This window comes from Pogona vitticeps, chromosome 4, assembly GCF_051106095.1.
Source record: "Pogona vitticeps strain Pit_001003342236 chromosome 4, PviZW2.1, whole genome shotgun sequence".
NCBI classification, from domain to species: Eukaryota; Metazoa; Chordata; class Lepidosauria; order Squamata; family Agamidae; genus Pogona; species Pogona vitticeps.
In genome coordinates, this window is record NC_135786.1 from 80,257,501 (window position 1) to 80,283,748 (window position 26,248).

The 26,248-nt window shown below is 40.1% G+C and overlaps 1 long non-coding RNA gene across 1 annotated transcript; it reads right to left on the minus strand.

Moving 5' to 3' along the window:
- Positions 1–7,238: 7,238 nt before the first annotated feature.
- On the minus strand, positions 7,239–15,592 carry LOC144589129 (uncharacterized). The gene is made up of 2 exons (XR_013545032.1): positions 15,481–15,592; positions 7,239–15,450 (listed from the first exon to the last, which is right to left on the minus strand). It is a non-coding gene; the product is annotated as an uncharacterized LOC144589129 (long non-coding RNA).
- Between the last annotated feature and the right edge of the window lie 10,656 nt (positions 15,593–26,248).

A 26,248-nucleotide genomic window follows, 5' to 3' on the forward strand; every position in this document is an offset into this window, starting at 1 on the left:
CTGGTGCCATTCAAAAACACTTTGAGTGGCTATTGGGGCAAAGGAAGAACAGGTCTTCCTGAAGGTTTCAAGAAGCAGCTATTTTCTTTCCTTGGTTGATTTTTGTGCGGTGGGTAAAGCCCAGATAATTATCCAGTATGGTACAGTGGATTGAATAAGGAACTATGGTTCAAGACATGGCTTTGTCATGGAAACTCACTCTGTGTATGTGTGAATTGGTAAGCCCCCTCCTTAAATACCTCAATTGCATTGAAAATCCTATTAGGGTCACTATAACTCAGTTCTGATTTGACAGCACATAGTATGTGTGTGTAAGTGCAATTTACGAGTCCATCTCTTTTTCCTCTCATTAACTGGCACTTACAACTTCAATAACTCACTCTGAGACATTAGTTTGAAAAAGGATATAAACTATTTTCTTTACATACACTTCTAAACAGATCTACAGCAAACTAAGCACATGGCTGACTTCTTTAAGCAACAGGCCCCAACAGGGCACTAACTGCTTTCAACAGACTGATTCCAACAGACCACAAAAAGATGAAAAAGCAGAGCAAAGAGATTTCTCTTTGAAAGCAGAGGCAGGGAAGTAACGACTGGTTAGAGCTGGATAGACTGACAGTTACTCCAGCATAGAAAGGTCTCTCCCAGCCACACCTACTCAAGGCAGCATGCAAAGGAGAACATGGGGTGGGGTGGGGGGAAATGGAGATACAGTGGTGCCACACTTGACGATGTTAATCCATTCCAGCGAAATCACTGTAGAGTGAAATCGTCGTCAAGTGGGGAAAAAACACATTGAAAACTGCTCAATGCGTTCCAATGGGCTAAATACCTAATCGTCCAGCGAAGATCCTCCATAGGGCGGCTCCTTTCCGGTGCTTGTCTTGCGAAGAATCCATCCTAAAAACAGCGGGGAGCCATTTTGCACAGCGGGCGGCCATTTTGAGAGCTGCCAATCAGCTGTTTTTAAACCATCATTAACCGAAAAATCGGTTCCCGAAGCAGGGAACTGATCATCGTAATGCGATTTTCTCCCATTAAAACATCGTTTTGCGATCGCTATAGTGATCGCAAAAACCTCATCGCCAAGTGGATTCATCGTTTAATGAGGTAATCAATAAGCAAGGCACCACTGTAGTCCCTTGCTGCCAGCGTGGATATATTTTTAGAAAAGATTGAATGAAAAATGCTCGAGAGTCCATGTTCATTTTCTTTCTTTCTTTCTTTCTTTCTTTCTTTCTTTCTTTCTTTCTCTTTCTTTCTTTCTTTCTTTCTTTCTTTCTTTCTTTCTTTCTTTCTTTCTTTCTTTCTTTCTTTCTTTCTTTCTTTCTTTCTTTCTTTCTTTCTTTCCCCCATTAGTGCCAGGCACTATTCTGGGCAGTTAACAAGCTAAAATCAACAACAAACAAATAATGAAATAAAATAAAGTAAAACAGAATTAAAACAAAAATGCCAAGATAAAGTATTGATTTCAACTACATTCAAAATTATAAAGTGCTTAATTGGCAAGGCAGTGGTAAAAATCATGAGAGGTTGCCATCAAACACTTCTCTAAAGAACTCTGGCTTTAGCAGTTTCTTAAGGGTAGGCAAGGAGGGGGCCAAGAGCAGCTCATCTGGTAGTTGGGTCTGTCATGATACTGAAGGAGAGAGGGACTTGTAGTCAAGTGAGAATGAGAGAAAATGGAGTCTGTTAGGTTTCAAAGTGAAAGAAGTTGAAGACATGGGAATGTAGTAAAGGCTATTTTTCCCAATTTACAGCCAGACTGGTACAGAGTGAATCCCGATAAGAGGAAAGGTCAAGAAGCTCCAGTGCAAAGACTTAACAAATTCCTACCTAATTGGAATGGAGATAACCCACCTGCATATTCATGAGAATTGGAGGCGGAGTGGACAGTTACGTCTCTTTGAGTTAATTGGTTTACAGCCATGAAGGAGGAGGTCCGAGGAATGTAGAAAATGGATGATGGGTTATGTTTGAGAGACCATTTTGCGGGAAAAGATCTTTTTTCCTGAGAAAAGTTCCTGATGGTTTGTGTCATATAGCTGAATAGAAGAGTGTAGCATGGTAAGAAAAGAAGGAGGTGGGGTTAACCCACCTTAGCTCAGCTTTTAATGTTTATTATTTTAATGGGAAGTAGTTGTATTTAACTATGGTAATCCTTTGAACATGTCTTTATGTTATGCCATATGCTCCTTAGGCAAATTTGGTCATGAGAGGCTCCAAAGCAAAGGTGCCACAGCCAAGAAGTCCCAGTTTCTTATTGATGATTTCCTGGCCTCCTTCAGCATGGCCACATGGAGGAGCATTGCCTGTGCAGATCTGGAGGTGTAAATGGGTGTACACAGTATGATTTGGGGTTTTTTTTTGGCTCTTCCCTAAATATTGGAGAATCTGCTCTTGCTTCACAAACATCTGGCTCACACTATTTTTTTCCCCTCACCTTTGTCTTCCCCCAGTCATTCCTCATTTTTTTCAGCTTCTTTTTACTTTTGTTGGTTCTGCCACACTCATCTGTGAGGAGACAAAGTAAGTGGCTACTGACATCACAAAGCCACCCCACATCAAAAAAGAAGAGAAAAATGCTGGTGCAGCCTCTGCAGTACGCACACATTTGCTGGTTGGTTATTCTCTTCCACATCTCCTTCCACCTGCCAAGGAGGATGAAGAGGAGACATAGAGGAAGCAATGGTCTTTCAGGCAGATAGCATCTTGTACATTTTGAAGATGTGAAAAATTTGCATAGATACCTGGAATTGAGGAATTTCTTCAAAAACTTCTCAATAGAGTTTTAGACACCCCGTAGCTCATGCCTGACTAAAGGATGTAAATTTGAAATCTGATGATATTTTCAACACCACTATGTGCAATATGTTTCTATTAAAAATGTATCCACCTGTTTGATTCATTAGCTTTTAATTGTGATACATTGCTATATAAATAAAATCACAATAAGGTTGGCGAGCAGTAAAAAGGTAGTTAGTAAAATATTAATATATATGTTGCCAGTCTCTCTTTCTGCTCCCTTTCTTTCACTTCCAAAGAGCAAGCCTGTTAGCTTATCCAGCAACCATCAAACGTGAACTGGGCTACTGTCCAGCGCACATTACTAATTTACACGACAATGACAAGAGCAAGATTTTTCTACAAGACTAAATTTGAAACAAAGGCTTAAACAGCAAAGAAACATTAGGAATAATTTATGATGGTGGATGATGATGAAGCTGTACAATACTCTCTGACGGGAATACAGCATTGATCCTACAGTTTCCTGGACAGTGTAATGAAGCCATTCATCTTTGAGCAATTTTAAGAAGATGCTTCCTGTAAAGATATGAATGAAAAGCAGATCAGGCCCCTATACAAAATTCGGCTTGACTTGTATGGATGTGAACCCTTTAGGATGCTTGCAAGCCCAACCGGGCTGTGTACAGCCATATGATTCTTCTCTTAATAGTTCACAATAAATTCAAAACACAAGATTCTGATTTACAGAGAACCGGAATTTTTGTCTATTTATGTATTCTAATACTATCTGACTTGATTTTTGAAAAAGTACTGGGGGTGCTATGGACATTCTCCTGTCAAAGTAATTATTCACCTGCTGGTTCTAGGATTCTGGGGACCGTAGTCCAAAAAAGGAACTTTTCCAAACTCTCATTCTGACTGGTAAAATATATGTCCAGGTCCTACTCGGAAGTCTTTCTCACTCCTCTAGCTTGAGATTTCTCTAATTCGCGTTGTGTAGGCAGCCCTAACCTTAACCCTAACCCTAACTCCAATCCCAGCCTCACTGTAACCCTAATCCCACCCCTAAATGCAACTCTTCCACTGATCAAAGGTTACCCAGATGACCCTTACAACATTTACCCAGATCCTGTTAGGATTAGGCTATTTTTGACTGAGATTTTTATCTGTTCATGAAGAGAAAAATTCAATCACTCAGGCCTCAATCCTGTGCTGAAGCAGTGACTCACAAAACCTGACATGAGTGTCTCAGCAGTAGAGAAGTATACCCTCACTGATTCCATTCTCACAGATGTCTGGAGAACCATAGAAGGACAGATTGGGACACCAAGAGGTCTGAATTCAATGTATATGCAAGTGGGCCCTCCATCCCTTCCTGTACAGAGCCTGAAATTCCTATCTCTCCCCTGTACCATTGCTATGAGTTTGTATCAATAGCAGCAGATTGATAACTGCCTACTCATGTCACTGTTTCATTTCCACCCAGTCCCTCTTTCTTTTCTTTGCAGTCATTGCCCTGCTAGGGCAGGGGAGATGAAGGGTTCTGTTTCACCTCTTTTAATTGGCAGTCTGTGGGTCTTCAAGGCTGTTGTAATGGTGGGGGTGGAGGTGGTGAGAAGTACAGACGAGAAAGTTGGCTCTGCCTTGTTTCCCAGAGAAAGTCTGGAGAGAACTAGTAAGCATGTGGTCCTGCAGCTATTACTGCTATGCCAAAACTCTTCCCACATATTTTCAGCCACTCTCATTGTGCTTGACAGGAAAGAAATTCCTTTCTAAAATAGTTTTAAGGGAAGAAAAAAGTTTGGGAGAAATAATCTTGAGCGAAGCTAAGGATTATTGGGTCTCCTTACTTAAGAGGCGGCCAAAGATGGGGTGTGAAGGACCTGTATTTCATTGCACAGTCCCCGCTGTGGCACCCAGCAACCTTTCCAGCATCCACCAGGGCTTAAACATAACTGCTCTCCTAGGGCGATTTCAATTCAGGGGGCATGGGCTGCAGAACTTTCAGTAGACATATAATTTTAGAGGTACCGTAATTTTTGACACTTTGTAATGCTCAAAAATACACCACAATTCCAAGTGAGGCAGAGGGATTGAGAGAGAGAGAGAGAGAGAGATTTTTCCTCCCAGGGAAAAGTAAAAGGTCTGAGAAACAGTAGTTCCACCTCTGTCCTGGAGCTAAACACACACCACTGTTCTCCCCATGGGGATATTCAGTGAAAGGGTCCCACTGGTTTTTCTACCCAAAAACAGGGTATATAATTCCAGGAGGCCACTTGTGAATGACTATAGTAGTTATTTCAAGGCTCGGAAAAGTGACATTTTTGGAATACAGTTCCCAGAATCCACAACCTCTTATGGCTAGGATTCCCCCCCACTCCCAAAGATCAGCTTTTCCAAGTGCTGAATCATCCATAGGTTTGTGAATAGTGCCCAATACTTTTTGTTCTTCCTTTGGACTGAAAGGATGAAATGTCAATCTTGATTTTAAAAGGAGAGAGAAAAAGTCACATCACTCTGAGATCTGTGTGAAAACAAATTCCCTTTGTTTCACAGCCAAAGGATTTTAATGGGGCGGGTGGGTGGAAAACAGAGGTTAGCGCATCAGCTCTGAACTGTAAGGCTTAGTATCAAACCAGCATTTTCCTGAAACAAGACCTAAGAGCCAAAGAAACATTTTAGCAATTACATATCGATGGGGGGGAGGGGCGTACGGCTTTTGATGCAGCCACTTTCTGATATCCTAAAATGCTCTTTGTACTGCACAGCTACGGGACAACTGTTTTCACAGTGGAAGATGAAGGAAATAATTTGTAATGCCTCAAGAAACTACTTGAATGAAAGACCATCAAACACAACTATTTTTCTCTGTGGGTCTAGAGCTTTGAAGATAAATCTTAAAGAGGAAAACACACAGTTCTGGAGCAGGCTTCTTCTGTCATATCATGTCTGCTCATTAATTCTGAGGTGTGTATCTATTCGTTTCATTTCTTATTTGCATGAAATTCTAATAGGTATGGACAAAGCAGCCTTTGTAGGTTTCTTCTGCTTATTTTTCTGCTTTTCTGATGCAGGATGGTTTGCCCAAATTCATATCGTGCTGATGTTCTAATTTTTTTTAATTAAATTATGTGTCTATCTGGACACATAAATAATTTGCTAGGGTCACTCACCTCTATTTCGCGCAGAGGGAATGTTGAAGTAAAAAGACATTACAGTCCTCAAGGTTTCTCCACCCTGGTTAAGAACTGCCAATACTTTTAGTAACGATATTTGAAATATTTATTTACAGCATTGATGCCCCACCTTTTATCAACAAGCCCTGGGGAATTCAGTCCAATCAATTTATACCCTGTGGGTGGTGTCGCTCTCCCTCTTTCTCTGTAGACCCGTCACCCTGCATATGTAGAGGGTGTTTGGGTTATTTCAACCTCATATGCTGCCTTCTGTAGGCTTGGCTGAGAGGGACCTAACTGTCAATCAAACCAGCAGTAACCAATTGTCCCTTCTCTGCCTCTAATTTCAAAGAAGGCTATGCCTCTCTGCTTAAGTATCCTTTTCCCTTTCTTTTTAGTCTGCTGGCAAGAGGAGAAGGGGACGACCGAGGATGAGATGGCTGGACAGTGTCTGCGAAGCAACCAACATGAACCTGACACAACTCCGGGAGGCAGTAGAAGACAGGAGGGCCTGGCGTGCTCTGGTCCATGGGGTCACGAAGAGTCGGACACGACTAAATGACTAAACGGACGGCAGTTAGTATGCAGTTGGTATGTAGTTATGCTGTTAGTAGTTAATGTAGCTAGTGTGCAGTTAGAATGCAGTCTGCAGTAGAAATGGGCAGAAGCCACCAAAACAGCAATTGGTCTTAGTTTGTGGTTCATGGGAGTTCACAAACCATGAATTTACAATTTTTCCTGAACAAAACACAAAACAAATATTTTCATTTATTTTGTTTTTAAGTTAGCTGGTATGTCAGGAGGTTGGGAGCATCTGCTTATGTCTCTGCCTACCAGCTGAGAGGCGGGGAATGTGCAAAGTTCACCAGCCTACAGAGGGCCACTCAAGATGGTGGCAGCAGTAGAGGAAGAGGAGGCACAATCAGGAAAATATACAGAGGCAACAGGGGAAGTTGGAAGCAGATGGAGCAAGATGTGGGGGGGGGGGAAACAAACAAGGAGGTTCTTGAATTGCCAGAAATTCATTGATTTGGGAAAGTTCAGGTTCCTCAGTTTGAAGGAACTCAAAGCGATCTGAATTAATTAATCAGCAATTTTTGATGAATTCCCTTGTTTATTTTTAGTTTTGTGTGCATCTCTAGCCTGCAGCAGTCTGCTGGAAGCAGGCTATGAGTCTTTTGTGGCCTGTGCCTGCAAGTTAATCAGTTTTTGTACAGTAAACTGGTTTTGATCTGTTCCGAAGTGTGAATGAATGAAACTTTTTTTATTCTTTCTTTTGACAGTGTCTCAGAGTGAGTTGTTGAGACTGTATTTGTTTGTTGGTTGGTTTGTTGGATTTCTATCCCACCCATCTAGACCAAAGCTCTACTCTGTAATTACTAGCATCTGTAAATGCTAGTTGATGAGACAATAAGGAGTGGTCTACTCTGGGGAGAGTTGAAGCTAAATCTCATATGTAAGTCCTTGCACCTCTGCCGCACAGAAGTTACCACATTTTTGTTTACTTTTTAATTGTTTGCACATTGAAATTATGATGGTCCTGATATGTTTTTCAAGTTATGTGAGATGTTTACAGGGTGGTTTTATTGGTGTCACCTTAAAATTTCCACAGCTGAACGGGGATTTGAACTCAGGTGTCCTAAATCCTAATCCATCACTATCAAAGAGCACCACATTGGCACTTTAATTTCTCATAGCATTGTCAAAGTTAACTGTGACAACAAGACAATAACTGAGAATACTTTATGATACAACACATACTCAGAATATAACAGTGTTCAAAAATATGACATGGAGGAGAACGAGGAGAAGTCATTTACAAAGCTAGGTTATTGAGCATTTGGCCAAGCCTTGCATTTGCAAATATAAAATTGTTGGCATTAAACTCAGGAGAAAAGGACAGTGGGTTGAAACAGTGGATAGGCCAAGACTGCTATCTTGCTGACTGTAAATTTACAGAACCAGAGGAAAAATCCCTGAACAAAACAGAAATATTTATATTATTAATAGTATCAAAAGATAACACGAATCAATTTTTTTCCATTGTGATGGTAATACAGGCGTTAAGCAGTATTTTTATTAACTGCTTCTGTAACAGTACTAAACTGAGTCTTCAGAGCAGAAGGTATAAATAGCCTTTTATATATATAACTTTAATCATAAAGGCTAGTACCTATAAACAGAGAAATATATTCTCCTTCTCTTCTATCTGAAAGGTCAGATATCCATCACATCTCCCCAACTGCCTTGGAGGCAGCATGAGATCATGCTACTCTAACTTCCCGCAATACACTCTTGATTTATCACTCCACTAGCTTTTGGCGGCACAATGTTTATTATACAGTGTTCACATAAACTATGATATATATATATGCAGAAAGATAAAGTTTAAGTTTCTGTTATATCTCCTACAGGAAGCCAGCAGTCCTAAAAGATTTTAGGAACACTTTCATCATTTGAAAATACCGTCCAGTGTTGTGAATCATTTGGCTTTGTTGGATAAAATGCTGGACTTGTCCTTCAGCATTTAGTAGCTTACTCTAGAAACCTTCTGTTTTGCCTTCCTGATTCTGTCAGGAGAAAGTGGAACGCTTTTGAAAGACTGAACCTCCGTATAGGACCCTGCCCAGATTTTTATTGGAAGAGGCCTTGCTTTTGGTCCCACCACCCTCACAGGTGCAGACATGACACAGGGCCTTCTTTGTTGCTACTCCCAAGCTGCAGAATTCCCTCACACAGGAGGCAAGGCTGGGCCCTCTTCTGTTGTCCTTCTGCAGGCAGGTATTTCTCCATTAGCCAATTGCCTACAATGATTTTTTAAAGGGGTTGTACATCCCTTTAACCTTTTGATTTTTTAAAAAAAAAATGTTAAAACTGCTTTTCATACTTAATTAGTTTAATTGTCATATACTAAAATATAGTAGAAATTTCTTGCATTTTTAGCTTTTAGTATTGTTTTAATATTGTAAGCTGCATCTTTTGGAGAAACAAAAGAGTTGTTTCCATGCTTTAAATTTACACAGAATTTCTAAGTCCCACCCCAACTGTCTCTGTACCTGAATAAGAGTCAAACAGACAGTGGCTGTCCTCGCTTGTATTCTTTAGGAGATATTTGAACTTGCTATGTCACAGGGACCATGATGTTATCTGTGCACCTCAGGATATCCAATTGCCATCATCCTCAAAGTGGAAGGAAGCACAAACAGCTATGACCTCCAGGGCTACATTGCATTCTAGTTGTATGACTTATCCTCTCAAAGCTCTACAATTCTTCTACACACACTCAGTCTAAATAGTTTGTGAGAGAACTGAGGGAATGAACAAAGAAAGAGAAGAATAATCCAGAATACCAAAAGGCTACCCAATATTAGCAATAAAAGACTTTCTGGCCACCTTGTGCAGTGACCTCAGTCTGAACCTCCCCTAGTGGTTTGAGTGCATATGTGAGATCTTTGACTTTATCGAGAAGTTCAGCAGTCACTTCTATTCTCCTTCGATGCCAGCAGTTCAGTCTACTATACCAGTGGTTCTTAACCTTGGGTTACTCAGGTGTTTTTGAACTGCAACTCCCAGAAACCCCAGCCAGCACAGCTGGTGGTAAAGGCTTCTGGGAGTTGCAGTCCAAAACACCTGAGTAACCCAAGGTTAAGAACCACTGTATTATACTACTCTTGCTTTCTCCTTTCCTCATTTCAAATTACTATTAACCATCTTTGTAATCCTCTGAATGATGAATAGGTTATCAAGGATGTGTTACAGCATTGTTCCACTCCAGGGGTGAACAGCAGTTCTGCCTGTAATGGCCTCAAAATGAAATACAAATAATTCCAATGTGGGCCATTTTGCACTTTTTTCTAGTTACAGTGTACATACCTAGTTCTGATTGCAAAAAGATCTAATCACTGTAATTCAATCTATGATAAAGCACTCAGAATCCTTTTAATAATCCTTAGAAAACAATAGATTAGAGAATTTGTTTTACTGAATTATTTCCTTGACATTTTGGTTATATTTTTTGCTAAGTCTCATTATTCCTACCTCTTTTCTCACAGGCTGTTTGTTACTTATATACTCAGTTGTTCTGAACTGCATCCCACATAATGAGGACTATGTTGTTTGATGAAAATGCAAGGTGAAATGAGGGTGTGTCTATGTGTGTATGTGTTCTTTTAAAAATAAACTTTTGAAAACCTGTTTTCCCTGGCATGATAACAAACAGCCTGAACCAAATGGCTGCCAAACCCTTTATCCCAAAAACTTCTCTGTCCAAGTGTAGGGCCTACTGCATTGCACTGCCTCAATGAAAGTCAATAGAAACATTTAAGGGTTTCCTTGTCATGATTTAAGGATCTCTCCAATTTCATGGATCTAACTTGCCCATCATTTCCCATTGTCTTCAGCTGCTCAGACTTTAATTGAGTTAAATGTATAGGTAAAGGTTTCCCTTGACAAATGTCCAGTCCTGTCCAACTCTAGGGCGCAGTGCTCATCCCCATTTCAAGCTGTAGAGCCAGCGTTTGTCCGAAGACAGTTTCCATGGTCACGTGGCCAATGCAAAACTAGACACGGAACACTGTTACCTTCCCATTGTGGTGGTACCTCTTTATCTACCTGCATTTGCATGCTTTCAAACGGCTAGGTTGGCAGGAGCTGGGACAAGTGACAGGAGCTCACTCCGTTGTGTGGATTCGATCTTACGAGTTAAATGTATACCTTGCTCTTTTTTGTTCTCATAAGTTGATCACTTCTCAATCATTATTTACTACTGTTAGACTGCTCTCCATACCTCACAATCAACTCCTCATAGATATGAACAGAATGCCAACATTTCCACTCAGCTTGTCCACATAGTTTTTTTTTAATTTTGAGAGGAGATCTGAACTTTTGACCCTGACAGTCAGGACCAAATTAAATGACTCTCAGGATAACATTTTAATTCCAACAGGATGGTCTACAGCAGTGGTTCTTAACCTTGGGTTACTCAGGCATTTTTGAACTGCAACTCCCAGAAACCCCAGCCAGCACAGCTGGTGGTGAAGGATTCTGGGAGCTGCAGTCCAAAAACACCTGAGTAACCCAAGGTTAAGAACCACTGGTCTACAGGATACTCTGCTCAGTACCATTCACACTTGTTGAAAAATACCCCTGACAATAGCTTTGTATTTGGGGGACAAGTGGTTAATTGATGAAAAAAGGAGTCAATTTCTGGGATTCTTCCCTTGCATGGTGTCACTTTGTGAATGGTAGTAAGGACAAGAGGGTATCCTGTAGACCATCTTGACTGCTGCCATGGGTGCTGTCAACATTCAGGGTGCCTTTTTATGTAATGCTTGGCATCTTTTTTCCTGCTGTCAATGAGAGCACAATATTTTGCAGCAATATTGGAGCATTTTCTGACTTTCTGAATCATGGCTACAGATGCACAATATCCCACATTCATAAACCAGAGGTTTTTGTTGTTGTTGTTTTGAAGAATGGAATTCATGTATTACTAAGAGCTCACAATTTCTTCAATTTAAGTTTTAGAAAGACACCTCCCAACAGAAGTAGGTACTTTACACATTGTCACACAAAATCCTTCAGCATTAATTAATTCTCTGAACATGCAAAGTCAACTAAAGGTTTCTGAGCTATCCCTGAGTATATTCTCTTTGTTTTCTGTTGTTTGTACAATACTGACATTCCTACTATGACTTGAAAATAGAGATGCATATTCTTCAAAAAGAATGCTCTTAAAGGTGTCCTCTCTCCTGAGTAGGATAGGAGAGACAATTGTTTGTGCACTTTCTATTGCTAGCTTAATAGCTGAAAAATAAAGCAATGCAGTGCATAGGAACATATTGTATCAATGGAGATGAGTGTACACAATAGCTCTGCTTCCTAAGCACAAGAAATATTTGTCTACCCAAGTGGTCTTGAACTTGATTTTCAAAGCATAATCTTGCTTGTAGAAACCACAAGTAGCTACATCAAAAAGCATGAAACCACTGTAGAATGCAGCTCAATAATTAAAAAGGAAAGACAACGAAGAAAAGAAGAAACCACAGGGGAATTATTTCAGCATCAGGATAGCAATGAGCAAGGTTCTGCAGGGGAAACATACATCTTCAAAGCTGTGCAGATCTCAGTATATTTTACTGAATTCATACAGAGGGGACTTGACCTTTTTCTTAATCTTTATAATTCCCTAATCATAAGAGAGTCCTTTAAAATGGCTATGTCTCTGACTTACAGTCAGCATTATTTGCAAGAAACGGATTCAGTTATGATAGGCTTACCTTGCAGATTCAATATATCGACTAGGCATTACTGAATTATAGAGTTGATATTGCACTGTTTCTTTCCAGATTTTTGTTTCAGATAAAAGTAAATCTTTCATAGTACATAACAGATGTCTTTTAGAAAATATGCATGTTCCTAACCATGCCACTGTTAGAGTCTTATTCACAACCTCATATGCTGTCTGTAGTTTGAGTGACTGGGAGGGTCTTTTCTGGGCTGAGTTGATTGTCTCTCTATCCAACACTAACTAATCATTCCTTTCAGCTTTTGAAATTCAAAGCATTCTGCCTCTCTGCTGAGTGTTCTATTACCCTCTTTGTTGATTGCTGGCAGTTGTTTGTTGCTGTTGATCTGTCCAGTTGGCAGCTAGTGTGTGAGCAGTAAAGAAAGCAATTTACACAAGTCTGTACTTTCAAGCAATTGTAAGTAAAGAAAATGTTTAATTCTCTCTCCAGCAAAGGTTTCAGCATGAGCCATTGAAACTTCGAGTGCTAATTAATGAGAAAGGGGTGGACTCTGGGAATCATGAAGGTATTCATATCTGTGGTATATTGTAGCAGAAGTGAATGTTATCAGAAATTCAAAACTTTGCAACAGCCACATTATTTTATTAATACAGGCTGGGAGGCGGGGTGAGTGGGTGGGAGAATGAAATAACAATGTCCATATTGAGTGTAGTGAGCAAGATACAGTTGTAGAATCTGCTGGAGGAACAGCAGGATCCAGTAGAAGTGGGAGCAGGCAGCATTCCTCCTTACTTCAGTCCTCCCATGAATCCCCAGAACTGGTTCTGAAGGGCTGGAGAACCCACTAGAACTGACTCTAAGGCAGGATGAAGGACTCCATGGGAAGGAGAGAAATCCATTGCAGCCACCAAAACAGTGTCAGCTTTAGTCCAGTATTTCTTCAGTGGCCAGTCAAATCCCACCAGTAAGACATGAGCACCACACCAACTGCTCTCTCATCCTCTTGGGGAAATGGTTTTCAAAAACATACTGCCTGCAGTATTGGAGACTACACTATATAGCCATCATTTATTGTCGGCAGTATTCCAATGTGTCTTAACAAAAGAGACACTTAATCATCGTCATCTTAGAACTGCAGAGTTGGAAGGGACCCTGCGGATCACTGAGCCCAGCCCGGTTCAAGGAGGCACAGTGAGGAATTGAACTTCCAACCTTTGGCTCCATAGCCAGAGACCTACTGAGCTATCCAGCAGTTCACATTTAAAAAATAAATATTGTAAAAGTTTAAAATCTGTTGACATCCAAATTCAAATAGTATTCAAAAGTTCTATATAATAAAAGGTGGGAGAGGGGTACATAAGAATATCACAATATTTTCAGATCACAGTCTGAGCTGGGGTGACTGTAAATAAAAATGTGTATAGATTTCCAGGAACTAATTTCCACAAGGTACTTTCAGTCCTTAGTATGGATGCCTGATGCTCTGAAAACTACATGTCCCAGGATTCCTTGTATCTGGGATTCTGTTGCTGCTGCGCTCTCAGCAAGCAATTCTTCTTTTTGTCCCCTTTCTTGGGAAATAACTCAGCATATTGAGCCCTATTTGAATCACGCCAAGGGGAGTTTGTTCATCACTAATAATCTTTCTGAAGCCGTGATACACCACGGGCAGGTATCAGGTTTAAATGTCTATTGCAGACTGATTTAATATGATAGTTTAACAGATCCACATAATTCCCTTCCAAAAGATAAAATGCTAAAATGATCTTTGAAAGCTATAGTATGCCAGCTAGCAGCAGAAGTGGACACATTTTTCTGAAATGTCCATACTTCTTCAAAATCCAAAAGCACTGCAAAATAGGCAATATTATGATCCTGGTAGCTAGCAGACCCACCCTCATAACGAAACAAAAGGATATAAGGTAAGGCAGGTGCCAACAGAAAGCAAAATATTTCTTATGATATATTCCATTGTCTAGACCGGATGTGCTTCTGTTGTGCTGTTGAGCTCATACACGTTTTACTAGCAGAAACTGATCATCATTTCAGACAATGTAAGGAGGAGAGTAGCCACATGTCTGTCATTTGAAGGGCTACCAGAGGACAATTCTCTTTTCAGAAGTGTCCTCTGTCTGAAGGGCTGTCCAGTCCAAATCAGATGTAAAGTTGACGAGCCACAACAAAGAGACTGGAGACCTTGATGTTGCTGATCCTAGGCAGCAGACTCATGAGGGAGAGAGACCACCGGCTCACTGTCTTTCCCACTCAAGTGGAATGCATGCCAGTCTGTTTATGTTTCAAACAATCATTTCTAGCTTTGCTTATATATACCTGTGCATATGAATGGTTATGCAAATCAACAACCTCTTTCATCTTATTTATTTTGTTACGTTGTCCTTTTGGGGGGGTGAAACAAGGGGACCGTCCATCAGGACTAGATCGGGAAGATATAGTTGGAAATGTTGGAACACCATTTGCACCAGAGTAATCTTATAGGCCAGGCCAACTAACATATGTGCAGGTATTCAACTGCACTGCATAAAACATTTACTGGTTTTGACCTTCCAAGAAACTAGGAGACCTCTGATGCAACATGGGAGTTGGGTGGTAATATCTGGAAACCTCCAACATCTCTCTCTCTCTCTCTCTCTCTCTCTCTCTCTCTCTCTCTCTCTCTCTCTCTCTCTCTCTCTCTGAAAAATGTACTGTTCTGGCAACCAAAATGGTGATTGAGACCTGGCAAATTTGCTGAGACTAGATGTTTTAATTTCATTGAGAAATATAGCTGCAAGACATCCAAAGCAACAAATCAGACGCTAGCCACATTCTTTGTCTAAAGGCCGGTTCAAAAGCTGCCCCCTGTAGAGGAAGGAAATATGGGATAAAATAACCTTTACATCTAGGAAGGCTTTAATATCAAAGGGATGGTAACTTTTTTTCCTGGGCTTTATGTGAGTTATCCAAGATGCTAAAATGTGACTGTAACGGGCCACTCTGAAGCCCCTGCCAACCCAGGCCTCCAGGAGTGCTCACTACTCTTCTTCAACTGCTGCCACCACTTATATTTAATATTCAAAAAGGACAAGTGTTTCTTCCAAAACAAAACTTGTTTATTGGAATAACAAAATTAAATAAGTAAATCACAGGTAGTAAATCAAGTTGTAAATCACTGTTTCTCATTCATTGAATCACACAGACTTTTCCTCACTGACTATTTTGGCTCACAGGCCTACTAACATGCTAATCACTAACTCTCAATTTCTCAATCTATCCATCTATCAATCTCTCAACTCCTCTTCTCACACCTCACACACACCCTTTTATATTTCAGCTCCTCCCCCTTCTGCACCACCCTCCGTCCCCTCATTGGCTGATGGTCCACTGCCCAGCTGTGACAGACAGGTGAGAGCAGGGCTGTATGTTTCAGTGACCCTAAAATAAGTTCAGCACCTTGGATAACTGCTGTGACATTGTGGTGCTGATTTACCACTCCATGGAAATCGGAGCTGCTACTGTCTACTGCTTGGGACCACTAGCAACCAATGTTGGTTGTCCTTGAGCAGCTATCAACAATGATCTTTCTATGAGAAAACTGGACAACCATGTGTCAGATCTGCATTGAGCAGGGGGTTAGATTCACTGGCCTTGTAAGTCCCTTACAACTCATTTTTTTATGATTCTAAGGTAGCCACTTATAGATTGTGGAGGGAGATGGAATTAAACAAATCACCATAAAAGACATAACAGAATTCCCTAAAATGAGAATATTCATAGACAGCTGGACAGGTACATTTGCACCCATTCAGAAATGATTAAGAAAATGGGCAAACAGTACAATAATGTCACTTCAAAGTGGGAAGGACCAGGTGACCAGTTTGCTTGTGTGCCTGTTAATCAGTCTGCTGTCCAGCTGCTAACTGCTAATGAGGAACTTGAAGGGTTTTGCTTTGCCTTCTTAAGACTCTTAGGTTGTTTAGTTTTTCAAAGGCCTGTACTCTTACAGAACCTCAAACAGAGGATCTCTATGAAATGGAACAAATGGACGTGCCAAATCCATGTGTGTTTATTTTTCCAGAAATGAAAAGAACAAAGCCTTTTTCTTAAATCAATAATAGCTGTTCTCCTGACTGCATGCAGTGACCATATCAATATATATTTATCTAGCTTTGAAAAGCACTTGCATGTAGACCAGTTTACCTGTCCCTTTAATAAAACTTTCAAAAATTGGAATTCTTCTGCCCGCTATGTGGTTTTGTTTTATTTTATTTTATTTGAAAATAGGTTCAATATTTGGAATACTCCTTTCCTATTATAACTTTCCAGTACCGACGGATATAGCCATCCATCCATTCACCCAGTGGACCTACATTTTACCTTTCAGCATAACCATAAGCTCTCCCAAATGTTTTATGCACATTAAAAAAAATGTTCAAATGTTAAATGTTGCCATAATTAATGGCCACATCGTCCAGAATGGAACTTCTCAAATAATTTAAGCCAAGGACCCTACATGACATCAATAAGGGGCAACAATTACAGGCATTTTAGATCTTAGACTTTGTGAAACGTATGAAGATTTTCCAGATGAAATAATGTCATTTGCGGCAGCCCATTCATTCTCCCCAATTAACTACATATTATACGAACAAATTTCCTTGCCTCCTTAGTCCTCATTATTCAGTAAAAAGGCAGAAAATTAGAAATAGGATTTGCTTCCCCTTCATGTTACAATACTACTGTTTTATATTGGCAAGTACGTAAGACTTGAATTCGGGGGTGGAAACATGAAGGGAAATTTAACATCCAAGCAATTTCCCTTTTAAGAAATAAGATCTCTAGCATACATGTCTGAGCATTCTGTGACACTATTGGCAACCAAAAAAGAGTACATTATGTACATTTAGAATTACTTCATGCCTATGCAGAATACAAGGGACCTTAGAAGTAATTACTAGGAGCTTGCTTGGAATCTGAGATCTTCAGTAGAGACCCTTTTGCATGTTCTGAAGAGGTTAGGTAGATGAGTGAACCAAGCAGGACTTTTTATGCAGCAGGATTTCAATCTTTCCAAAGGAAGTCCTTTTTTGTTAATTTTCTAGTTGAAGATTTATAAGAACGAACAAATAAAGGAGGAGCAGCAGCTGTAGGAGTACCCATTGTAGCAAAATATAATATAAAATATAAAATATAAAACCATTTTCATTATCCAGGCTGGACTCCCTGAACACAGTGTCTGAAATCCTGTTGTACAGCTCTGCTTGGACCACAGAAATGACATCATTAGCTACAGCCAGTTCCCACTGATTAAATGCAGATCACAATTGAATAAAGGTAATTTTGGCCTGCACAGAACTCCTAAAGATGGCGACAAAGTCATACACAACCCAAAAATACCAAGGAAGCCTTGAATCATCACCAAGTTGCTGCTGCTGCCATCATTCCTGTGGTGCGCACAGAGCTGTACAACAGGATTTCTGCCAATGGAACTGGGTAAACATGCCTGTTATTGTGCTGCAGGACCATTTATGACAAGATGTTCCCTTTTACTTAATTTTCTCAAGCCTGTCTATTTGGTTTCAATCTTCCTTTGATATGTTTGTGTGACCGTATTGTGTAAACAAATGACAAAATGGCAGACTATGTAGCATATGTCAGAAAGTTCAGTTGCTTTCCAAAACACTGTCATCACTTCTTGTTGAGTTTAGCGTGTGACCTCAATTTGAACAGATGTCAGATCATAATGTGAGAGGGATAAATTTGCAGATAAAGGCTCCCCCCCCCCCAGTTTCCCATTTGTGTGGCACAATTCTCCTAGTATGCAAATAAGCCTATCTGAATGTTTGTAGCTGTGCTCAGTTTGCTATGTCCTAGTGGTTTGGAAAAGGATTTTATTTAGAATTCTTTTTGTTGTTGAATTAAAAATATACATTGAAACAAAATCCAAGGGTCACATCATCCATTGAGGTTGCTAAGTATTGGTTCAGTAGAGAGTAGCAACATCTTGTATGATCTGACAATCACTTTGTTGAAAAAAGCCTAAGGCACATGTACTATAGGTGAAAGAAATAACAATTGAGAAGAAGATGAGGGTCATACATACTGAAAAACAAACACCGGTGTTTTATAGCTTATCTGCTAAAACAAGGCCAATAATCCATATAGGATTCTTCAGAAGCCAAATCTCCATTTTCAATTTGACCTTTCAGGACACAAGCAAGCAAACAAATAAATAAATACACCCGGAGGCATAAATCACAAGGTTAAATTCAAGATTTAGAAAGCAGACTTTCTATAGCCTGCTAACTTCTTAGTTGGCCTCTGGGATTTGATTTTTGATACACAGCTTGCTGTAAAAGGCACAAAATCAGTCTAGGTCACTTTCATAGCATCTGATTATGTTTAGGAGATTTTTACCTCTTAAATATAAACACACATACATGCACATGCCTTTGTTTTTTTTTTCTTTTATTGCCTGTAAAATATCATAGACCGAAGATGTTACAAATAATGAGGCCTTCCTTCTTCATTAGGAAAGGCTTTATGTATTGGCTGAAATCCACTAGCATAACGTATACCTCATCAGGCTGTTGATGTCATTAACCACAGCAGTTTTTTGGAAATAAAAAAATCCCAGACATTATTTTTTTAACCCCCACCCTCACATTTTGTCATACTAAAATTGAATACTCGCAGCAAATAACTGAAGAGCCTGGTAGCATACACTGTATCATATGGCCAGATTGTGTGTGAGAACAACATTGTTCTCCAAAATAAACACTGCTGCTTGTCATCAGCTGAATCTAATTTGCATCGCAAATGTTTTAGCTTTTTTTTAATTTTTAATTTTAGCTTTTGCTTTTGCTTGCAGATTATGGAAGCAAATGCCCTCATTAATGTGTTGCATTGGTCATCCTCTGGCAAGAGCAGGCAAAGAGTAAAAGGGGATCTACTGATCTGCAGTGGGTTGGCAGGACTTTCTGATCCCCAATTGTTTTGAATCAACACCTGTAGTAGGATCTGTAGTCACCCCAGAAGGGTAAGATAGTATTTTCTAAACCAAATCAGTAAAACATGGATCCGTATTTTTGGAGAGAATTCTTTAACAAGTTCTTCCATGGGGCAATTATCCTTGTGGAAAATGTGCATTGTATTTACAACAAGGCTAGACTTTATCTGGAAGTAAAAAAGGATGAAACTGAGGCAACTGTACTTTGGGTATCTCATGAGAACACAAAACTCACTGTAGAAGACAATAATGCTAGGAAAAGTCAAAGGCAGCAGGAAAAGAAGAAGACCAAATATGAGACAGACTGAATAAAGGAAGCCACAGCCTTGAGTTTACAAGCACTGGGCAGGGCCGTTGAGGACGTTTCACTCATCCACAGGGTTGCCATGAGTTGGAGGTAAAAACAATAACAGTTTAGAACTAGGGCTGTGCAACTAATGTAGTCAAATCATGAAGTGAGCCAATGCAGAACCATTCATATAATGAATGAAGCAAATTGGATTGGTTTGAATTGGATCCATATTAGTCCAGATCACTTTGGGTTGATGCAGAGATTCAGGAAACTGTTTTTGAGAGTTTATTGAAGCCCGTGTCTCACTGTCAATCGTCATGTTTTATGTATTAATAAAGTATATCTCCATGTTGGTCTTGGTGCTACCTCAGAAGTGTTTCTATTCCCCTACTCCTTTGTTGTTGTGGTGGTGGTGGTTGACAATTTAACTATGCAAGCTACACATTGCCCATCCTGGCAGGTGAGCTGGGTAGTCAGTTTACTACACTTTGGAAGGCTTGGAAAGCTGGGTCGACTTTGAGTCAGCTGTCCCGAACCCATCAGGATCAAATTCAGGTCATGGACAGAGTCTTGACTGCAGTACTGCATTTTAACCACTCTCTAACTCCTCCACATTGTGTCCCTAGTCTTTTCCATTATGTTCAACTTTTGATGTCCTTAGTACATGTGTTCTGTCTTTGCATAGTAAATCTTAGTGCACAAGCAATGCAAATAAATTACATATCACCATACAAAGGAGCAGCATACATAAACTTTAAGCTTATTAACACAAACTTTAAAGACAGATACCAACCCACATCCCAACAAGCAGACCTATTTGGAATTTAACAGGAACAATCCTATCTAATGTTAAGCATGTCCATGAAAAATTTAAAAAAAATTAAAAGCAGCCATTTAAATTTTCCAGTGCAGGGAGGCAAGTAAATTCAGATTTCCAACTTTCTATTCAGATCAGGATCCATTTCAGACTGGACTAGGTCCAAATCCTTCACATTCCTCTGTTTTCAACTATTAGTCTCAATATCAGACCACGGGAAAATATTGCAACTAGATTTTACTGAGGTAGTAAACAGGTGCCTGAGGTGTATCACTTCAGACTACATTTGGGGAATGACACAAAGAGCTTGATAAGGGTTTTTTTTTCCCCCAGACAAATCGAAATGACATCACACTAAAACAAAGCTGGGCAAAATGCATCTCTAAACAGCATGCAGGACCCAGTAGCCTAGGTATGGCCCCTGGTACACAGTGTGTGCCACCATACACTCCCCAAAATGTTTTGGTTTACATTTACTCCACAAGTCTTCTCGAACTCTCATATGGGGTGGTGTCTGAGCTGTTTTAGGTTGGAGGCCTTTCCACTCAACCCCACAAGCCCAGAATTCACTTTACATTTAGAAAAAAAACAGGAACATTTCAGGAGCAGCAAAGTATATGACAAATGTGTTCCCTATAGCCATCAGAAAAAACAAGGGGCCTTCTTTTATAGTGAGAAGATGGGAGCCATCAGATTGGCCCTCCAAAGAGCAGGGGCGGGATAGCCATTAGACTTCTAGAAGTTGCCTGACCATTTGCTAAGTCACCCGGAACAATCAGAGTAGGATGGTTTTCCTAATGTCCTAGCGTGCTCAGTTACGGATTCCGTATTTTATTCTTTCTTCTTCAAATTAACTTTTCTGCCCTTCATGTTGCAACACATTTTCTGCTACCCAGAAACAATGTTATTCTACAATACTTACTGCCTCTCTAATTTTCTTTTAAACATGACAACAGAAATGACATTGACTATGACAATAACGAAGGAGGAGGAAGCAGAAGAGAAGAATACTGCCTGGACCACCCTTATGTCCTGTGAGTCACCTACATTCTAAAGAGATGCAGCTGAGAGATACATGTTTATATCTTTAATGAAAATGAGGCCATCTGTCTTGCCTCTTCACTTACCTCATACAAAAGCTAGAACGAGAGACTGTGAGAGCCACACAGATGATGCCCTTGCAGCAAAAAGATGGAACAATTACCCAAAACTGATAGAATGGAATGTTAGTAGTTTTATATGTATTCCGGCTCCAACTCTCACGGCCCTCTTAAAAAGAGACTTAATTGTCTGAACTTCATTACAAAATCTTAATTACCCATTTCCCCAAAATAGATGTTTGTGTGCATGCTTTGGAATATGTGCCACTCATTATGGTGGAGTTCTTGTGTCGTGCAGCTTGAAATAAACAATGGAGACTTTTTTTCCCTCACCTTTTTTTCATATTTACAGGTTTGAACTGCATAATTAATCTTGCAGGCATAATATTTTCAGACTTCAGATGCTGGCTCTCTGGCTGCACTGTTTGTGTGTGAGTGTGCGTGACATTTTAAAGGCAGACAAACGCAGACGCCACTAAAATTTAAAGAACAAAATCTTCTTCCCATTAATGTAATACTAAACATTTTAAACTGTGTTCAAAAGTGTACAAAATGCTTGGCTTGTTTAATGTACAGCCGTTGTGAAGCAAAGAAGAAAACAAAAGTCAAAATGAAGTCATCTAAATTCTATATGAAAGTAGGAATTGGGGCTTAGCATGGGTTCCTTCCAAATACTGAGTGCAGTCGACAAGGGCTCCTAGTTCTAGAACTCACATGACTTGCCTGCAATCCTCCAGATGTGGTCTTTAGCTTCCAGCACATCTTTTTATTCATAACAGTGCCCGGAACTGGACTGACATTGGAATTCATTAAATTCTAGAGAGCCATATGTTCCCCATCTCTGTTCAATGAGAACTCAATGAGAATAGCTGGATCTTATGTAAATCGGCCCTTAAACAAGTTATAGTGGTGGGGAGGGATAATCCAAGTTTCATTTTAGTGCAGAAAAAAAAATGCTTCACAAACTGAAACCTGGCTATCCTTCAGGAGAGTGAGGAAAAAAGATTCTGCACGTTTTGGAATTTTGCAACAGAATTCTCCAGTCAAAAATCCCCCTATGGGTAGGCTGAACATCTGGAGTACAGATGGGCACAAAATAAAGTACAAAGCAAAAGAAAAAAGAAAAAAAACCCACCATGAATAAGGCCATTTCATGGTTTGTTTCAGGTGCGTCTGCCCAGAATAAAACAAAATACCAAACTATTATTGCCAATGGTGGTTTTTACATAGGCTATAACTCAGATACAGCAAATCCAATATTTGCTAATACTAGAATGCTTTTTAGTCTGATTTTCCTCCCCATCCCCTCCAATTTTGATGAAGATTGGATTTGGGGTATCTGAGTTATAGCCCCCAAAGCAGTTCTTCCCAGCAAAGTGCTCTTAGCAGCTGAGCACTTTTATGGGGGACCTGTTTTGGGGGCTATGACTTGGATGTCCCATATTCAATCTTCACCAAGCTTGGAGGAGATGGGGAAGAGTCAGCTGAATCCTCACTGCACGTTTGGCATCTCTAATTTGTGCAAGGATCATTCTACCACTCCCAGAACATCTGAATCACACAAACTGCAAAACAGTTCATTTTGTTGGAACGTTCACGAAAGTTCGTGATTCGTAGTTCATGAATAGTGATGAACCATCACAAATTTCCTTTTCCCTAGATCACGCTCATCTCTAATCTGGGGCTTGAGCACCTTCTGCATCCCAGCCAATAGCTACAAGGTCTGGCAATCTATCCACTAATTGGGGAACTCCCTATAACTGATCAGTTATTCACCTCAAAGATAATTTGCTGAGTGACCTGTGCCTTACATTTGTTAGCATCCCTAGTCAGAGATGGGAAACATTTGGTTTATAGGGTACATCTTCCAGAATCCCATAGCAGTCAAGGCTACACTGACTGTGAAATTCTGGGACACATAGTCTCCAAAGCAGGTACCCAGCATGGTGTGGTGGACAGAATGATGGACTAGGAATCAGGAGACTTGGATTCAAAACCCCACTTGGCCATGGAAACTCATTGAGGAGAGCGATGGAAAAACCATCCTTTAAATATTTCACTGACCTTGAAAGGATCACTATAAATCAGTTGTGATTTGACAAAACGTAACAATGTAGTCTAAAAAACGCATCTGTGTTCCAAGACAAGTATGATAGTCTCTAAACAATAGTCTCTGATTAGCAAAAGGCATGAGAAACACTTGTCAGGTACTCTACAGATCTGCAAGCAAGTGATTTTCAGTAATTTGCTAATAACACAGACTTTTATTTTTAAGAAATTTTAAAAAACCATGGAGTTCTGATATATCTGAACAGAACATATGCCTTTTTTTTAACCATTTCCCTTGGAAGAAGACTACTTTGTCTTCAAAATAGCATAAACTGAAAAAGCCAGGGAAACAAGCAGAGAGAGAGAGAGGACTTAATAGCAGGGCCTAGAACCATCTCTGATTCTCTTATTACGCAGAATGCACTAAGAAGGTTCTCTACACCTGGGTTAGGCAAATTCCAGGCTGTATGGAACTTCTCTCATGTTTTGCTAATTTGATGAGGAAATAGCTAGTTCCAGTTCCATTAGCATATTAGCATGCAGAAAATGAAACAAATGGATAATATGATACAAATGAAATCTTAGCAAAGGAAACATAAAACAAATCTTACTTCAGTGCATGGAAAACAAAGGTTGTAGTCCCATGCATGCTTCCTTGAGATACAGTGGTGCCCCGCTTGATGATTACCTCGTTAGACGAGGAAATCGCTTAACGATGAGTATTGTGTGATCGATGTAGCGATCGCAAAACAATGTTTTTATGGCTTTTTTCGCTTAACGATGATCAAAACAGCTGATCGTCAGGTTTTCAAAATGCCTGCCCGCTGTGCAAAATGGCTCCCTGCTGTATTTTAGGACTGATTGCTCACTATACAGGCACCGGAAAACGGCCGCCCTATGGAGGATCTTCGCTGGACGCTGAGGTATTTCGCCCATTGGAATGCATTGAAACGGTATTCAATGCATTTCAATGGGTTTTTTACATTCGCTTGACAACGATTTCGTTCTACAGCGATTTTGCTGGAACAGATTATCCTTGTCAAGCGAGGCACCACTGTAGGTTCCACTGAATTTAATGAGGTTTACTTCTGAGTGATCATATATACAATTGCACTGAAAATGAATTATCATTTCTACTAATGTGCAACAACAACAGAACAGTTAGTGTGATATAAGAAATGCATCAATGAATTACAGACTCAGTGGTGTTTTGTTTGTTTGTTTGTTTTTGTTTTCCTTTTGAACTCACAAAAACTGGCTTCCCACTGCAGCTCTGTGTCATGCCTTCACTGGAAGAATCCTCCTTAAACAGGGACTCCAAGCCTTTGGGATCTGATGGCACACAGGAATATGATCTGGTACCCTCAGGGAGGATTGCAGAGCTGAGGGCTGGATTCTGGGACGTAGACAGAACAAAATAGTGCCACTGAACAAAGGCAGAATGCAGACAATCAGTAACCTGGCTCAATATGTGGTTACAAGAGAAGACACAGCCCTCTTTCCCTGGAATTAGAGGACTTCTGTTGAGTAAGGGGCTCCTTGAGAAGAGGGCCCCCCTCCTAGGGAGACATGGAGGTGGAAAGTCTGCAGCTGAATCTTGACTTGGGAGCAGACCAACTCAGCTACAGGAGACTTAGTTAAAGGATGTCTGGGAACATTGCATGATAGCACCATTTTCCAGCATCTTGAACCTTCTATTTTATCTCTCTATGAACAGCTTAGTCTGTGCCTCTGTTTTCTCTTGTTACCTTGCCTTGACAGGCACTGGCAACTAGAGAACAGGATACTCCTGTGTGACTCAGCTGCTCTGGCTTTGTCTCCTTACATGTAGCCTTCACTTTGATTAAGTCTGGTTCAATCATCCCAATATTTCTATGCAGCAGATTTATAGGACCTCCAGAAGTAACTAGTCTTTCTCCTTGTATCATGCAGGAAAATGTGACCCAGCACTGTTGCCCAGTAACATATCCAAAATATGGGTTCACACAGAAATGTGGGTTAATCTACAGGTGTGCAGATTTTATTTCTATACCTTCCTAAAAGTAAACATGTTCATGTATAAGGAATGAGTAAATCTATTTTTAATTTTAATTGTGTGTGTGTGGGAAGCACATCTCAGCTGTGAGAAAGCTATAATACTCAAAAGGACCAACATGCCTGAGTACAGAGTAGCAGGTCTTTTTGTTTCATGTCTCAGTATTCAAATAAATTATAAGCTCGGGTCAAAGACTGACCTCCAGTTATTTTTGCCAGAAAGTACCTCACCATTTACTTCTTCAGACAGGCAACACAAATAAAACCTTATAGAATCATAGAATAATGAAGTTGGAAGGGGCCTATAAGGCCATCTTGCTGTACATCTTCAAACTTGCATCATGGTGTAACCTGTGGAGAACCTAATAGGAGAGGCGATTCACTGGGTAAACCTAGATTGTGAGACTAACCATTTGTCATATAACTCTGAGTAGCACAACAGTAATGATGGTTACCCAGAAAGCACAGGAGATATTTTGTGTAAGACAGCTTAAAACTGGCAGAAATTTCCAAGCAGGTAGCCATGTTGGCCTGTTCCAGGAAAAGAGTCACATGGTACCTTAAAGAATACAGTGAGACCTCCCTATCCACTGGATCAGAATCTGAAGATTCAAGTATCTGCCACCTGAAAATATTAAATGAAAAAGCACATAAATATGTACTTCTACCATGTAATTACCAGTATCAGACAGTAGAGAGAGAAAGAAATAATGCTATATTTAGTGTTTGCTACTTCCACATTTTGCAGTGTCCACAGTGGTGAGGGGCTTTGACC